We start from the raw sequence: 12,388 nt of genomic DNA on the forward strand, positions 1-12,388 counted from the left end.
CTGCAAAGCCATCTGTCTGTCTATCCACCTATCCATCCAGCCATCCATTTGTCCATTCATTCTGCTTTTCATGTATTATCCATTACCTGGCTTCTCTGTGACAGGCCTTTCTTAGTGCCCCAGATGACTCTGCTCTCCTGGGGGGAAGTGCAGGCTCCCAGGGTCCCCTTCCCTCACCATGCATGCAGGGGAATGGAGGGCACTGTGAGGCCACCTCAGGCTTATTTTCCCAGGCCCCTCCTGTTGCCATTGGAGTCCATGGTCTGCAGTTCCCATCCAGCACCTCCAGACAGGGTTCTGAACCCACAGGGTTGGAGTAAGAGAAGAGGGAGGGGAGGTTATGGGAGAGGGAGGCCACAGTCCTAACTTGGCTCCTCTTCTTCCTGTGGGGTAGGAATCACCTTCATATCGCTCCCTACCTTCTCTCAGGCCTTGATACAGATGGCCAGCTGAAAGAACTTTGGGGTCTTTCCGTTAAAAAAAAAAAAAACGATAAAAGCTTTGGGAGTCCTGATAAAATGCTTTCTCTTAACAGTCTTATAAAGTCTATTGCCTTTAGAGTGAAATACAATTTGGAATCCACATCAAGAACAATGGTGTTTTTTCTCCAGTTAGCATATCCCCTTCTTGGGGCTGTATGTGTCCATAGCACGGTGCAGTTTTAATGGCAGATGAGCTGTGGAGTAGGGGGCAACGAAGAGTCACCGGGAAAATACAGCGGGCAGTATTTCGAAGCACCCCTGGACACGTGGGAACCTGTGTGAGCCCCACCCTCAAGTGGCCCCATCTTCCCTTGATGTTGCCCTGAATGGTGCTCTTTCATGTCATGTGGAAAAGCAACCTTCCCCCTTATGCTGGGTTCTGATTTATGTGGCTGTTTTGAAGATCAAAACTTGAACTAACGCTCCTGAGCTGGGAAACCCTGCCCAGGCCTCTGTGCTGGACTCAGCTGTCACACCGCATCATCTCTGTCCCACTACCCCCGGGCAATTTGGCCCTATGTCCAGAAGCAGCGGCTCCAGGGTGTCGCCATCTGTCAGACCAGTGAACTGAGGGAGCTTCTCTTCAACTTTCCCTCCCTCGTATCAAATGCAAGCACCCTCTCAAAACTTAGGCAGCTTGAGGCGCTTTTCAAGGACAATTCTTGGCCCCAGCTGTAGCTCTGACCTGCTCCTTCTGTCTGATATTTTCATGCTCTTCCCCATCACCTCGGAGGGAGGGTCTAATCATGCCATGTGGGCAGCACTTCCAAACATTCCATGCTCTGTCTTGCCTTTATGACTTTATATATTTTATTCCTTCCTAGAATACTTTCTACTGCTACCCCTTGATTCAAGAAACATTCCCTGAACTAGCTGGGCACTTCCCTGAGTACCAAACTAGTTTAAGTGCCACTGTCCTATAAGCCTTTGCTCAGCATCAATTTCTTCTCTTGGGGGACAGCCTTGATCACTCTCTCTCCCCTTTATACCTCTTTCCCCTTTTCCTCTCAGCCCTGAATTAGGGGCTCCTCCTCTGCTCCCTCAGACCCCATCATGCACTCCTATTACAGCATTTATCATATATTCTCATTGCCTTCTCTGTCATCCCCTTTTCGGCCCTAATTAGTTCCTAAAGGGCAAAGATAGAGTCTTGCTCATCCAGCAGACTATCTGCACGTAGAAGGCCCTCAGCAGAATTTACTAAATGTGTGCATAAATGAATGATCACTTTTAATGTATTTTTGAAATCACTTCCTGGTGAGGGATTGACTAAGAAGATATTTCTGGAACTGGGAAAACAAACCAGAGCAATTTAGTGTGACTTTAATTTTAACCTGACCTTGAGGCTCTAAGCTGAATAAACAAAAGATGAAAAACAAAATATTGGAATTAAGAAATGGTCATTTTCTCTATGTTTCAAGTTTTAAAAATTTCATGCAGTTTTCAGAGACAGAAGAGAAAAAAAGAGAGCTGTGAATTTTATCTCGTCTCCGGGGCAACAAAATGAGTAACGTTAGAGAGAGACAGAGAGAAATTGAGACAGAGTCTCAACAAAGGGAATTCGCTGTTCCAACCAAAAGTCATTTGAAAAGAAACAAAGACTTTTCCCAAAGTAAAGGAATCAAAACCAAAATAAAAGGAAATGAGGTAGATTCCCTACACATAATCCTCTGTCGGTGAAGGTCGAGAAGGCGATGGCGAAACAATGGGAATTTTATGATTGTTCAAGCCTATTGAGACACAGCAGTGCAGCTTTTCTGACGCTTACGGCGGGGAAGAAATATCAAGTCAGAACTGTATACATAAGCCATTTCCCACAGCCTGCTGAGAAACTCGAGCAGCGGGGTGAGGTGTGTGAAGGAATACGGTGACAGGATTTCCCTGAGAAGGGCTGGCAGGGGAACAGAGCTGCTCTGATGGATTGTGATGGATTGCCCCCCTCCCCCTCGCTTCGCTCTCCTGCCTGGAGCGCTCTCATTTCGGCTCCATCAGGAGCAAATTTCAGGTCTGTTTCCGGCATGGTCGTTGCCTCCTGATGCTGGCCCTCTGAGACTCAGTCGTTGTCATGGAAACAACCATTTAGACAATTCATCTGAACAGGGCCTTGCTGAGAGGGCGAAGAGGACCCAAATCACCTCGGTGCAGGAAGGCTCTCAGTCGGGAGCCCAGTGTCATGGTTCCCGTAGCGGTCATGGCGACTGGTCACGAGGCTTCCCAGAGCGTTCTCGGTTCAATCACCATTTCTCCGTGTACTCAGAAGACATTTGTTTAACTGCTTCGTAAGTGCCCACAGTGTGTGACGTCGACAGAAATGTTTCTGGCTCCTCTGACCATCAGGGTCCTCCCACAGTGTCTGGCTCCCACATTGGGTCATCAGGTAGTCTACAGCCATCTATAGCAGGCCTCTCCATTTCCAGTACTTTCTGTCCCATTCTGGCATCGCTGAGTTCTTGGGCCCTCAGAGCAGTTCCATCTACAGTAGTGCCCACAACCTGGCAGTTAGATCACCAGCACCCCACGTCGTAGCAGGGAGGGGAACCCATAGGTGCAAGTCTAGTTAGGGGAAGGTATAAGGGCCGTCGGGAACAATAGCTGGCTCCGAAGGTCCGTGCGTTTTATTCCGAGTGATGTGAAGCCATTCTGAGGACCTCCTCACTAAAAACCAGTGAGACAATGCATTATGCAGAGGCAACTGGTCACAGTCAACACAGAGAATAACATCTAGTAGGACTGTAGGTTGGGGTCCTTTAGCACCCCCAAATGATACCGGAGGCAAAGAGTATTGCATATCTCAAAAGCCACTGAAGGTCTTGTTTTATTGGTGTTCAGAATGACACCCACATGTCGTCAAGAGAAGCTAAATATATATGCATATATACACACGTAGTTTTTAAATGTTTATTTTTTGAGAGAGAGAGTGAGAGAGCAGGGGAGGGGCAGAGAGAGAGGGAGACAGAGGATCTGAAGCAGGCTCTCTGCTGTCAGCAGAGAGCCCCATGTGGGGCTTGAACTCATGAACCGGAGATCATGACCTGAGCTGAAGTCAGACGCTTACCTGACTGAGCCACCCAGACACCCCTACGCACATATGTTTTAAGAAGGTGATGTATGTAGTATATTTCAGGAAGATTTCCTACCAAACTGATGACATAAGAAAGGGAAAACATCAGCTCCATGGAAAATTAAGTTATGTGAACTACTGTGTGTGTTCTGGTGGTGTTCTATGCTACTCCAACTACTCTCTAGGAGGAGTTCCAAGCCAATGGAGCTAAGGGTTCTTACACATGGATTCTGCAGAAGCTCTGCCAGATGGCGAGGGGTCCTTGCAATCACCTATTGTGGTGGTCCTTACATAATTATTGGCCTCGTCTGTGCTGAGAGCATGGAGTGTGCTTGGGATTTTCTCTCTCTGCCCCTCCCATGATGGCTTTCTCTCTCTTTCAAAATAAATAAATACACTTAAAAACTTTTGTTTTTAATTACTGGCCTTGGAGCCCTTTCTGCAATGGAATCTTATGCAGGACCCTCCCCCTGACCCTTATGTGAAAACCCCTCCCTCTGCTAGCATGCGGGGAAGGAGCTGTAAGAATGATTGGTTTCAGGTGCAGGTAGTATCTTAGTCTGCTCGGCCGCCATAACAAAATACCACAGACTGTGTGGCTTAAACAACAGACATTTACTTTCTCACAGTTCTGGAGGCTAGAAGTCCAATATCAAGGTGCCAGCATGGATGGTCATCTTCTTGGCTTGTAGACAGCTGCTTTCTGATTGTGTCCTCACATAGAACAGAGAGAGACGGAGAGCTGTCTGGTGTGTCTTCTTACAAGGGCACTAATCCTATCATGAGGGCCCCACACTTGTAACCTCATCTAACCCTAATTAGCTCCCAAAGTTCCCATCTCCAGAAGCTATCACACTGGGGGTTAGGGTTTCAACATATGAATTTTGGTTTGACATAATTCTATCCATGACAGGTGGGAATGAGGAGGTCTAAGGAGGTCCTGTGATATGTGTGGGGTCCTATGGCTCATGTAGGCAGATGGGGGACTCACAGGTGATAATGTCTAATTCAGGGCTCCTTGCCTTTTAGCACACAGCTTCACATTTTGAGTATCTGCCATAAGATCTTGGCTTCTCAGGCTGTTTTTGTTGTTGTTGTTGTTTACTTATTTATTTTGAGAAAGAGAGAATGAGTGAGCAAGGAAGGAGAGGGAGAGAGAGAATCCCAAGCAGGCTCCTTTCTGTCAGCACAGCGCCTGATGTGGGGCTCAAACTCATGAACCGGGAGACCATGACCTGAGCCGCAACCAAGAATTGGTCACTTAACCAACTGGGCCACCCAGTGCCCCTCAGCCTCTTCTGTACTTTTGAGAATTGAGCGGGTTTAAGGAAGGCTTTCTGGAGGCTACCTTTTCTAAAACTCATCAGGAGCCATATTAACAATTTCATTAGAAATAGCTATCATATCTAGAGGCTTGACTAAAGTCAGCACTGTTCTAAGAAGTTGCATACAGTACCTCATTTAACCTTCATGATTACCTAGGGTAAAGGTACCCTTATCCCTTCTCCAGTTGATAGAGAGAATACAGAGATACTATGTGATTACACAAGGTCACACAGTCAGTAAGTGGCATAGCTGGGGGTCAGTCTGGCTGTGGAGTCTGCACTCTTAATCAGCACAGGGATGAAACAGACAATACCGTAGTTAGGAGACGGGCAGGAGTAACCTTTCCTCTGGGCTGAATGTGCTGGAATAAACCATCTGTCCCCTGGTCAGGGCTGGGGCCAGCACATGAGGTTGGTTTTGTGAGAAACTGTAAGTGTGTCTGACATATGGCTGTTTCCCAAGCTGAGAACTCAGGCACAGACTTGAATCCTCTGCTTCTTCCAATGCCAGATAAGGAAACAGACAGCCTTACTAGAGTCATAATCCCAACTTCCTCTTTTCTAAATGGAAAGAGGTCAAAGATCTCTTTTCTAGGCTCACAGGATAAGGGACTAAGCAAGGCCACTGCACAGGACCACGTGGGATAGGATACCATTTTGAAATGAATTAGTGAGTGCTGCTCTCTCCTTTAGGGATGGTGAACTCCCCTTCCTCATGGTGGAATTCAGTAGTCATCAGGGACGTTCCACACGCTGGGTGTCTGACAGCCTAGAGACATGAGCTGTGCTATTGGGGTTTACATCAGACATTGGTTGATGTCATTCACTCCCAGGCCCTTTATCATCAACTTCTTGTTGGACGGCCCATGCACTGCACTCGGCACCGCAGGAGGGGGTCGGGGCGTGAAAGAGTGAAGATATGTAGGGGTAGCGGGGAATGTGTTCTACGGCCAATAGGTAAACAGTGTGCCAGATCTGGGAGTTCTGTTGACAAGGGTTCACTCTTGGCTCGTCACTGGGTTACTTTGGGCAAATGACTTCACCTCCCCAAACTCTGGCTTCCTCACTTACAAAATAGAATAACTGCATTGCAGATTGTTGTTTGAATGTATTTAAGGTGTCTACCATCTGATCAGGTCTCAGTAATGTTAGTTTTTTTCTTCTGATGCCACAGGTTGTGTGCTTTTATTTAAAGAAACACAATGCGGGGCGCCTGGGTGGCTTGGTCGGTTAAGCGTCCGACTTCGGCTCAGGTCACGATCTCACAGTTTGTGAGTTCAAGCCCCGCATCGGGCTCTGTGCTGACAGCTCAGAGCCTGGAGCCCGCTTCAGATTCTGTGTCTCCCCCTCTCTCTGCCCCTCCCCTGGTTCATGCTCTGTCTCTCTCTGTCTCAAAAATAAATAAACGTTAAAAAAAAATTAAAAAAAAAAAAAGAAACACAATGCTTCTGTTACCGTTTAACTGATGTCGTATTTTCTGGTGGATTGTTGGTTTGCTTTTGACTGTGATTCTTTTTACAACTGAGATGCTTTCATGTTTCCGGGTAAAGAGCAGAAGTTAAGCCAAGGAAGGAGCAAAGCTGGGTTTAAGGATAGTCACAGAAAAGTGAGGACCACCCATTGGCAGAAAAGAATCACATTTTAAAAAGAAAGAAAGAAAAAAAAAAAAAACTATCCTGGGGAAAAACTGCATTGAAGTTCATTCTATTGTCTCAAGTTTTGGAAAGCTTTTAAAATTATTATTTTATGTCATGTTCTCAAGTACAACCTCCACAGAGAATCACCGTCTCCTAGAAAGATTCAAACACGTGAAATGAGGGAATTAGAAGATCAAGACAATAGCAAATAATCACTCACCAAAACGAGAACAAGGAGAGAAAAGCATCCTCAGAAACTCAGCCTAGGGGCACCTGGGTGGCTCAGTCGGTTGAGCGTCCGACTTCGGCTCAGGTCACGATCTCACGCTCCGTGGGTTCGAGCCCCGCATCGGGCTCTGTGCTGACTGCTCAGAGCCTGGAGCCTGTTTCGGATTCTGTGTCTCCCTCTCTCTCTCTGACCCTCCCCCGTTCATGCTCTGTTTCTCTCTGTCTCAAAAATAAATAAACGTTAAAAAAAAAAAAAAAAAGAAACTCAGCCTAAGATTTTAGGACAGATTCTGCTCGAGTTCAATATTCCCTTAACAGACCAGGTGACAGAGCTGATAAGCCGCACACGGGGAGTTTCAGAATTAAAGAATTATCTTTTACTCTTCTTTCCTGCAGATCTTAGTTTCAAAGATGATTTTCTTGCTAACTCTTTAGTAACAGGGAGCAGCTGATGTGTTACGCTGTTTCTCTCCTACGGGGACATGTACTTTGCAGGCAGAGAAACACACACACACACACACACACACTCATGCACCATGCAAGTGAACAGATGAGGGTGAAGACGTCGCGACTGGCTATGAATGAAGTCTAGGAAGTTACCCGTGGAAATGAAGCACACAGATTTAATTTGATATTGATTTCAGTTTCAGGAGGAAGAGACTGCCCTTGCTGCTAAACATGGTGTCATGCAGAAACCTCTGTTTTCTCATTCTGACTGGGACTCTGTTCTCCTCCCAAGAGCTCACCACACGCACGTGTCTCATACTGAGGGCATTTTGAGGGAATGTTTATTCATTCTAAGGCGATGAAGAGTGGCACAGAAAGTGCATTTGGTCAAAAGCACCACTGTGCAGTGACCAGGAAATCTCAGGCAGATGAATTTTCTGAATAAGATGCTTTTCTTTCCTATCTCATCAGAATCTTCTCTAACAGACCTGTCGCTTGTTCTTAACAAATGATTTTTGAGAAGCAATCCCTCTGGCTTTGCCCCCTCCACCCAAAGGGACTATAAGATAACCAATGTCTGGATCAAACACTGGGTTAACTATTTCTGGTGCGTGTTTTCTTGTCAGGGTTTGAAGAAAACGACATCATTCAGGGCCATGCTTGCCTCACGTGGCATCTTCCCGTGTCTCTGTCGGGACAAACACTCACCCATTCATCTCCTTGCTGCCTGACCACCGGAAAACAGTGTGACTGGCACATAAATTGTGCCAGGCGAGGGACAGGTGGGTTAGCTGAGCTTGGGGCCCTGCCAGCCCTCCCATCATGTAATAAGAAAGCTCTCAAATAAACACCATATGATTTAATTGAATCTGAGCTAGGAGATACGGTTTTTACAGAAACTAATTACGGCAGGCAGCCCAACATATTAGTGCAGTAAATCTCGCCCATGTCAAGCCCTTGAGCTGTTGCCACGCTGGCTTATTTTCTGGCTCTCCCTCTTCCCATGCTTCCTAGTTGTTTTTTTTTTTTTTTCCAATGGGTTTCTTCCCACTTATTCTCATCACTCTATCTTCTTTGCAGCATGTTGAGACCTTGAACAGGGGTTCAGCACTTGTAGCCCCGTGATTCCTGCTTCAGGTTGATAAACATATGTGGTTCTGTGGATGTATGTGTGTGCACACATGTGTGCATGTGTGTGTATGCTGGCCTTTCTGTCTGCGACGGACGTGACGATTCAGGATGGAATGGTATAGTAAGTCACTATGGCAGGTGGGGCTAGGGAGCGGGGGCAGTGGATAAAAAAATGATTCAAGCTTCCTTCCTTCAAATAGCTTGGCATGGGTGATTCTGGGGGAGGTAGTGTTGGCTAAAAAAGGGGAAGAGGAAAGTTGTGTAAACAAGTAGCCTTGGAAACATCAGGCAGAATGAGGTACAAGCCATGGATCATGAGAGTGAAGACGGAGGAGTTTAATCCTGACTAGGCTAAGCAAGCGTTCACTTCCTTCCACCCGTCAGTTAGGAACAGAACACTTGACTAAGTATTAGGAGTGAATGAACTCATAGTTATTTTGTTACTTAGTTAAGAAGTCTCAGAGTTTGTTCAGTCACTTGGTTATCCTTCCGTGCATTTTCCATCTTTCTCTGCCATCCTCAGAGTTAACGGCTTTTGTTCTCATGCTTCGTCATCTGAAGATGGCAGCTGCAGTTCCAGACATTGCATGAGCATCTCAAGCTTAAAGAAAGAAGAGGCCGGGGCAAAAGACCTTCTTTTTATTAGGCTCTAGATTTCTGGACTTTAAGAAATAAGCTTTTTTTCTGAAGCCTCAGGAAAATTTCCGTTATATCCCCAGTGTCTGACCACATAAGGAAGGACGGGAAGGTATCTAGCAAACGGGAGTGAGAGGCCATGACTCATTTCTTAGGGATAGATGCATTGTTACTCTACTAAAATCGAGATTCTGTGGGAAAGGGGGAACGCGACTGGGAATGACAGCTGGGTTGGTCAACCTGTGGCATCTGTCACTTTCTTCTAGTATATTTGAGAAAAAGGATATTTGTCTTACATCAGCTACTGAGCCGGGCCCTGCACTCCACCAGCAGATGCTCCTTGCATTAACACGCTTCTTTGACATTTGTTTTGCTGTTGGTCATCACCATAATTCAGCTACAGTTCTCTTGAAACAATACTGCTTCCCCTATACAGGACTACCCAAAGGATTTCAGATCAGACAGAACTGGGTTCAGATCCTGTCCCAGATGTACCACTCACTAGCATTGTTGCCTTGGGCAAGTTACTCAATCTCTTTGCTCAGTAAAAATGTGCATAATGACTTGTATCTCATTGAGTGGCTACCAGGATTAAATAACGAACGTAAAGTGCTTAGCACCCGTGTCTGGACCAGAGGACTGCTCAATAAATGGTAGTTGTCTCTTTTCTCCATATTTAAAAAGATAATAATAGCTAACACTTACTGAGTGCTTACTATATACCTAGTACAGTTCTTAGTGCTTCATGCCAATTTAACCCTCACAGCAACTCAGGGAGATCTGTGCTGGCATTCTGTTTTTTAACAGCTAGGCCATGAGAGAAAAAGGGATATTTGTCTACAATTCCAGAGATAGTGAGAGGCAGAGATAAGATTGAATCCATGCAGTTAGTCTTGAACCTGGGCACAAACCACTATGTCTACTTCCTCTTGCACACAATGTGTCTTTCCTGAAAATGGGTTCACGCTAGGACCAAAGCTGCCTATTAGGCAACGGACACTGCACAATGGGCAGCCTGAATAACCACAGTTGTGTGTGGTCATGGAGAACGGTGGGCTTTTCCAAAGCTAGGTGCTGTCTGAGGAGATGGCACAGTGGAAGAGCAAGGCCACACGGGGGTGTGAGGCATAATGGTCAGCACTACACATCAGGCTCTACCCTGCCAACAGTTTCCTCGCACCAGTTGTTAATCTGGTCGGTCTCATTGTGCTGTTACAGTATCCAGCTCCCTGTGCGTGGAGCGGCTCTCAGAGAGGCAGGGATTGGAAATCTCCCACCTCCAACAAACAACAAACCCTGAGCAGTTAGATTATTTTCCAGATGGGAACCATCGAGAGAGTGAAAAGATCAATATCAGAACCCAGTAGCACGAAATCACTTTGATATTTTCCCTGGGCACAGCTTTTTTAATGGCAATATGGAAGAGCAGTGTTTTATGGAGGAAAATGGCCACCTTTCCTTTGGCTTCTGAAAAGCCTCCTCGGTCACTTTGAAGGATTCCGACCCACGGACATGGACTGTAGCATGGAAACTTTAGTTGCCCACGGAGCTCTGGAGCTCAAGCACCTTTTGGTCGGAGATCCCAGAAAACAAAGGGAGAGAAAAGTTCTGAATGGAAAACTGAATCCCTGGTCTTCTGGCTATCCTAAGTTGAAGTCGTTTCAATTTGATTTTTGGACGGTGATATGTTTTTCTGTAAGGGGACCATAGACCCAAGCATCAGTGCCTACATTAACATACTTTCTATTAAAAGAAGCGGATGAATCACAAAGCATGCTGAGGTGTCTGATAAGGACAGAGCATTTGTTGTTTTTCAAAAAATGGGATTACGCCGCAGCCCATGAGGTCAGACGGAGGGTGGTGGGATGGTGAATGTGGAGGTATGTAACAACTGTCCTCTGAGGAGAGAGATTCCTCTGTACTTGCCCTCACTCCTTTGTTGTGTTGTTTTGTCGCCTTTGGATTTTGTTTGTTTGAGTAAAGGAGGAGCACCCACAATAATGGGCCAGGAAGTGAGTGCAGCTGAGCAGCACAGGCCTGCCTTGAAACATCTCTGCATTGCATACAATGAGATGCGAACTTTTTACATGCCAGGCGTAAAATCACTTTCTTTACTCAGGCCTATCTGAACATTGCTAAACCCTAGATAATGACAAAATTATCATTCTAAAAGTGAATTCCTGGTGCCTTATGTCACATGATTTCACAGTCACCACGACTGGAACTAGGATTAGGGAGATTTTTAGTGCTATCCTGATTTTACAAAGGAAACCTGGGCTCAGACAGCCAAATGACTTGTAGTGGGGGAAGGACCTGACTTCTCATCTTTGGAAACAAATCCTACCACACCATCGGGCTCTTTCCTTAGTGGTTGGGAGTTTGCCCCAAGTTTTTCTTGGCACATTCACAGTGCATCCAGAAGTTAGTGTCCAGCAGAAATGAGAATGGAACCATGGATGTTCTGGGGCATCAGCTTGCTTCTTCCATAGAGTCAGAGTCACAGGTAGGTTCAGAAGGACTTTGAGGATATCGTGGCTTATTAGGAGGAACGGGGGTGGAATATGTCCATATTCTAGACTCATAACCACACTGACCACTGGAATGGACATCAGAAGTTTCCCAGGCTAGTTCTCATATATAAGGAAAATGCAGCTCTAATTCTGCACCCAAGTCCAACGTGTGGATTTTCCCCCACACCAACCATCTGGGTGTCATACAATTCAACTCAGTTCTGATACTATCTACCTAGAAATAGTGTCAAATCCCACAGGTTAAAGAATCAGTCCTACAAAACTGCCCCTTCTTCAGTTGCCAATCATAAGTCTAGATTGTTACCTGTGCTTCTGACCAACTGCTATAAGTTGGAGGTTCAAATGACCTCCTTACATTTGATTAATTTGCTAGAGTGGCTCACAGAACTCAAGAACACTTATAGATTGCTTATTAGATTGCTAGTTATTAGATTACTTGTTAGATTGCTAGTTCGTTATAAAGGGATATAATTTAGGAAGAGCTGGACAGAAGAGATGCACGGGGCAAGCACAGGGAAAGGGCACGGAGCTTCACCCATGCCCTCTCCAGGCACATCGCTCTCCCTGCACTGCCAGGTGTTCACCAACCCAGAAGCTCTCTGAATCCCATCCTTTAGTTTTTTTTTTTTTAATATTTATTTATTATTAAGAGAGAGACAGAGACTGAGTGCAAGCGGGGGAGGGGCAGAGAGCGAGGGAGACACAGAATCCGAAGCAGGCTCCAGGCTCTGAGCTGTCAGCACAGAGCCCGACATGGGGCTTGAACCCACAGACCATGAGATCATGACCTGAGCTGAAATTAGAGGCCAACTGATTGAGCCACCCAGGTGCCCTACTATAAGTATGGCACCTTATAGGTGCCATATAAGTATCTGGCATATAAGTATCTGGCATATAAGTATCTAAAAAA

Source organism: Panthera uncia, assembly GCF_023721935.1.
Source record: "Panthera uncia isolate 11264 chromosome A1 unlocalized genomic scaffold, Puncia_PCG_1.0 HiC_scaffold_16, whole genome shotgun sequence".
In the NCBI taxonomy this organism is placed as follows: domain Eukaryota; kingdom Metazoa; phylum Chordata; class Mammalia; order Carnivora; family Felidae; genus Panthera; species Panthera uncia.